Here is a 6,355-nt window from a genome sequence, read left to right as displayed (position 1 = left end):
TGTATGACAATATTCACTATTGCCAACCAGGAAAACTTACCTGAATTCCATGTCCAGAGTTTTATTGGGTTTCATTCTGTAGGCAGAATTGAACCACTGGCCACATGGTTGAACTCAATCTGCTGCTATTTTTCCTCCCACAGAAGTAGAGTTAATGACACATGTTCAAAGCCCCCATAATCTAATTATACTCTTTGTCTTTCTGACATTGTCAGTCCCTCATCTTACTGAGTCATCCATCACTAACATTAACTATGTTAAGTGTAAACTACGAAGGGGCCCACCATGAGTCACCTCATTAGTGTAAGCTATCAGGCACTGTTTTAGGAGCCTGCTATGAATAAAAAGACATCCCAGTGACTCAGGAAATGTCAAGAATTTAGAGCCTACCTTCTAAAAACAAGGGACAAAGGCCAGCCAAATTCTTTATTACACATGACTATGATTATTTTAACATAGATAATATTTCCATAGTTTAAATTGTAGTTCAAATGCTTTGGGAGGGGAAAGAACTCCAGCACAATAGTTGAATGGGTCTCTTGGATTCAAGCCACATATCCAACATCTTTCAATAATATGGTATAACTGCTTGATTATCTCCCCAAATTGTACATATAATTAAACAACAATAATGTCTTTTTCATTTTCTGTAAAATAAATATACAAATGTGAAATGCTACTTTGTTTTAAAATTTAGATGGTTGAGGAAGAGACATGAATGAGTAACTTAATGAAGAACCACCTAAAATCTAGAAGCCAGCAACAACACCTGAGATAATGAAAACCTGTAAGTAGGAGATTTTCTGCTGCCTGATGAAGAGCATCTCTTACTGAAAATCCTGTCATACTATGGAGAAAAAAATTTGAGTCGGCATGGATAATAGCAAATCTTTCAACCTTTATTTTTATAATTTTATTTATTTATTTTTGGCTGTGCCGGGCCTTCACTGCTGCACAGGCTTTTCTCTAGTTGCTATTTGCCGTTCATAGGCTTCTCGCTGAGGTAACTTTTCTTGCTGCAGAGCACGAGCTCCAGGGCTCTCAGGCTTCAGCAGTTGCAGTGTGCAAGCTCAGTGGTTGTGATGCACAGGCTTAGTTGCTCCACAGCCTGTGGAATCTTTCTGGATCAGGGGTCAAACCCATTTCTCCTGCACTGGCAGGTGGATTCTTTGCCGCTGAGCCACCAGGGAAGCCCTATTTTAACCTTTTAATCTTCTTGCTTTTCTTACCTGGAAGCAACTCTATAAGTGGTATTTTTTGTCTCCAAAAGTAAACAGACCTTAAGCCTAAATGCTAAACTTTCAAATCTGAGGGTTAATGTGAATTCAGAAAAGGTGTACTCATTTTGTTATAAAGTCACACTGTCACCTAGTGGTTTCTCATACACAGAATTTGAGAAAATAAGCTAATGGCTTATTTGGGTAATTTATTCTCTGATATCGGAGAAGGCAATGGCACCCCACCCCAGTACTCTTGCCTGGAAAATCCCATGGACGGAGGAGCCTGGTGGGCTGCAGTCCATGGGGTGGCTAGGAGTCGGACACGACTGAGCGACTTTACTTTCACTTTTCACTTTCATACATTGGAGAAGGAAATGGCAACCCACTCCAGTGTTCTTGCCTGGAGAATCCCAGGGACAGGGGAGCCTGGTGGGCGGCCATCTCTGGGGTCATACAGAGTCGGACACGACTGAAGCGACTTAGCAGCAGCAGCAGCATTCTCTGATATATACAAAATAAGTACAAGACTACTTTGTCTTTATAATATCTGAAAGATATTTTGTATCTTTAACTTATTTCTATGGGTTTGTTGTTATTCAGTCACTCAGTTGTGTCCGACTCTTTGTGACCCCACGGACTGCAACACACCAGGCTTCCCTGTCCTTCACCATCTCCTGGAGCTTGCTCAAATTCATGTCCATTAAGTCGGCAGTGCCATCCAACCATCTCGTTCTCTGTCATCCCCTTCTCCTGCCTTCAATCTTTCCCAGCATCGGGGTCTTTTCTAAATGAGTCGGCTCTTTGCACCAGGTGGTGGAAGTATTGGAGCTTTAGCTTCAGCCTCAGTCCTTCCAATGAATATTCAGAGTTAATTTCCTTTAGGATTGACTGGCTTGATCTCCTCGCAGTCCAAGGGACTCTCAAGAGCCTTCTCCAACATCACAATTCAAAAGCATCAATCCTTCAGTGCTCAGCTTTCTTTATGGTCCAACTCTCACATCCATACATGACTACAGAAAAAACCATGGCTTGGTCTAGACAGACCTTTGTCAGCAAAGTAATGTCTCTTCTTTTTAATACACTGTCTGGGTTTATCGTAGACTTTCTCCCAAGGAACAAGCATCTTTTAATTTTGTGGCTGCAGTCACCATCTGCAATGATTTTGGAGTCCAAAAAAACAAAGCCTGTCACGTTTCCATTGTTTCCCCATCTATTTGCCATGAAGTGATGGGACCAGATGCCATGATCTTCGTCTTTTCATTCTTGAGTTTTAAACCAGATTTTCACTCTCTTCTATGGGTTTGGGTACTATTATAAATGACTCATAAATTATTTTTATTGGAGCACATGGTTTCTTCTCCCAGACACATGCAGAGTATGGAAAGAGTAACTAAAGAGAATACTGTAACTTGCAGTGAAATATTTGGTGAATTTACTTGGTTTTCCTAAATTCTAACAGAGTGGTTGTATAAACAAGTTTGGATTATATAGTTGCAAAATTTCCCATTTGTTTTAACAAAATAGTCTGTAACAAACAAACTTGGAGTTCTCCTTCCTCACTCCTTCTCTGCTTTTAGTTAACTTTTCTTTGCTGCTTTCATCAGAAGGAACAATGACATCTAAGTGCCTGACACATAGTGGATTCTTCATCGATGATTAAAATAAAAGTGGTTCTTAGCTAAATGTCATAGTCTAGGCTCAGATAATAAAAATTAAAATTAATATTTTTCTACAAATGAATAAAGAATCTTGTCTCACTCTTGATAGTTCTTTCCAAACCCACAAAAAAAGCTTACTTCTTTTGAGTTTCATATGGAAGAAGAAATATTACATTCCATCTTTAGTATCAATTAAAAGGCTTTATTTCTTTTCCTTTTGCATTTAGTGAAGGTCTTTAGTGTCTAATGCTTGGCGTTTTAAAGTAGTTTGGAGAACATTTGGGCTTCCTGGAAGAATCAGGGCACATATTATTATGGTGAATTCTAAATCAACCTGAAAAAATCCAGTAGCAGGATGTACATCTATTGTTGTTTAGTTGCTAAGTGATGTCTGACTCTGTAACCCCATGGACTGTAGCCTGACAGGCTCCTGTGTTTTGAGGATTTTTAGGCAGGAATACAAGAATGGGTTTCCATTCCCTTCTTCAAGGGAAATTTCCAACCCAGTGATTGAATCCACCTCTCCTGCTTGGCAGATGGATTCTTTACCATGGAGCCATCAGAGAGGCCCTATAACTTGCTATAATATTCATGGGAATCAGTTTATCTGCAGGGTGATTTCCTAAAGATTTGATGTATTTATATACATCTGTCTGAAAATTAGAAGAAATTCTTTTCATCCAACTAAACAACTGAGAAAAATGTTAAGGGCTGACAGAACACACAACAGGGCTCACAAACTCTATTTTCCAGGAATGTTTATGTTCTTCTATTTAATAGAATCCTAGAAAAACTGCAGCTGTGGGGAATGTGATAAATAGAGCATGGTATAGGTTAGGAACCCTTGATTTCAGAGTTCCATGGTGTCTGCTGCAAACACTCAAAGCTTATTAGAATCTAGCCAATTGAGATAGATGTAGGGGAAGAGATAATTGTTACAGGATTCAGAAATTTTCTCTGGGGCAGGTAGTTATTCACTCTGGATGCAGATTAACCAATGCATGTTATTCAGGAATTTAAAAAGTAATATTATTTATGGAAAAACTATATTTTTGGATGGAAAATTAAAGGAATCCCTTTTGCCCAGATATGTTTACTACTACATGCATATACAATATTCATAGATGAACCCACAAAAGTACCAGAAATTCTCACTGATTTCATATTTCAGGAGGATAAAGCTCTCCTATGGATCTCAGATGTATAAGTATAAAAACACCAGTCTCATACACAAGGATAGCAGTCATTCAGTAAGCTAACTTCTGGAAGAAAATATTAATATCTTCTCAGAGTTATTAAAATTTTTTAAAACCGCACATATTGTCCAGAGTAATGTTGACTTTTTTCATTTCTAATCAAATAAAATATCCAGTAAGTTATGATAGTTAGAGCAGATTATACACTTCATTTTAGAAGCGTGAAGCATGATTATTTTACAGGGATCAAATCAGGCAAACGGGAAGATACTCTCCACCCTTGGCATGTGATCTGAATGGAAGTATTCAGAGTATGCTTACATAAGGTCATTGCAAGTTAGACGATGGCGGTGCTGTCATACCCTATATAGTACTGTGAACCACGGGCAGCAGTGAAGATGTAAGAATTAGCCAAAATTTTGCTGCATGATTGCAGACATTCTCTCCATAAGATCCATAAAAACAGAGACTTCTAACAATGAGTATTTGTTGTTGAATGAGTGCTGGGAGACTCATTGTAGTAAATATAGAATAGTTATGGAATTTTAGAGTATACCTACCTATTTTCAGAAGAGTGGCAAAATATTTTATCTTTTATTTCATTCATATAGTAAATATATATGTATATGTGTGAGTATACACACATACTCCTCTCTATGTGTTAGATGCTATTCTAAATGTTTTTCAAATATTAATGTACTTATGGCAAGTATGAGTACTTAAATAATACACCACAAATAATTACTATCAAAGGTTTGCAGACCAAAAGAGTTTTAGTGCTCTGAATTGAATATTTCTGAAGGCAGATTAGGTTATTGTGACCCTGATAATGACTAATATTTTTGAAGCCTAAATAGAAGTCAACTTAATATGCTTTTTGTCAAGTAAATACTTAATGTAACAGTTGGGATGCAGTCAAAATCCCCTCATTATTTTAACAAAGATTTTCATAGAAATAATTCTGAACTAAGTATTGAAGACTGAAAGGCAAGAAAACGTAGTGTGTTGTGAACATAAACTATAGAAGATGCAGCTAGCCCTCCTGATCCTCCCTTAATGCTCTGGGAACAAGGAGAAGTAGGAATTAATAAAACTTCAAAAAGTTTGATGGGTGACTCAGGGCACCCCAAGGTGTTGCTCTGTGATAACCTGGAGGGAAGGGGTGGGGAGGTAGGGGGGTTTAGGAGGGAGGGGACACGTGTATACCTATGGCCAATTCATACTGATGTATGGCAGAAACCATCACAATATTGTAAAGTAATTATCCTCCAATTAAAATAAATACATTAACAAGAAAGTGGTCATCAGGTTAAGGGGGAAAAAATGTTTGGGAGAAGACTGCTGCAGAACTCAGAACTTTGAGAGCTGCCAGCTACCTACCGCTGATGACTCTAAGGGGAGCAAGCAGGAGGCTGGCTTTTTAAAGTGGTAGAAAACAGAAACTGAAATTGCTACTACCAGGGTGAAGTGCGACTGGAGTGACACTCAGGGAACCAGGAAGAAAAGAGCGAGCTAGCAGAGAGCTGCCTGGAGCAGCTCCCTCTCTCATCCGCTCTCCCAGACTCCCTCTAGCGTCCCTCACACAAACAGAAGAGCAGTTTCCTGAGTCCCAGTCCTCGTTTTCCAAAACTACAAAACCAGAACTACAAAACAAGAACCGTGGGTTGAAACTGAGAGATACTATTGTTGAGTAGTTAGAATAGGAAACAGGAGTCCAGAATGGCAGGTGGCTACAAGACAAGGAAGGGAAAAGCCCGCGAAAATAGAACAAAGGAAGGTCCGAGGACCGGAGTGAGGACCTCAGGTGGAACAAACAGCACTCCCGCCCAGTTTACATAGGGCAGGCTCAGAGGGAGGAAAAAACACACAGAAAGAGGAGCCTAGGGTCCGGGGTCTCTCTCTCTCTTGCGCATGCGCACGTTCTCTCCCTCTCCCTCTCCTTCTCTCCCTCTCCCTCTCTCCCTCTCCCTCTCTCTCTTATCTTTGAGTCCTTTGGGTCATCATGCCCCCACGCCTAGAGGATGTGTTTTCCTTTATTTTCTAAATAAAACTAAGGGAGCTATAACACTGTCCAAGAGCTGTGACTCGCTGAGGGCTTTAGTGTCCCTCGCTTCAAATTTTTGCTGAGACCAGACAGAACCGAGGAGATTACACTCCCCTGACACTACCTTCGTAACCAACCCAGGGTGTTTTTTAACATGAGAAAGGATTCACTCCTCCTTAACCTGTTTCTCTTATATTAAAACCTGAACCCATGTGCTGATTCATTTCTCTGAGAGAC

The sequence above is a fragment of the Bos indicus x Bos taurus genome, chromosome 7, assembly GCF_003369695.1.
Source record: "Bos indicus x Bos taurus breed Angus x Brahman F1 hybrid chromosome 7, Bos_hybrid_MaternalHap_v2.0, whole genome shotgun sequence".
NCBI classification, from domain to species: Eukaryota; Metazoa; Chordata; class Mammalia; order Artiodactyla; family Bovidae; genus Bos; species Bos indicus x Bos taurus.
Note: the sequence above shows the minus strand (reverse complement) of the source record.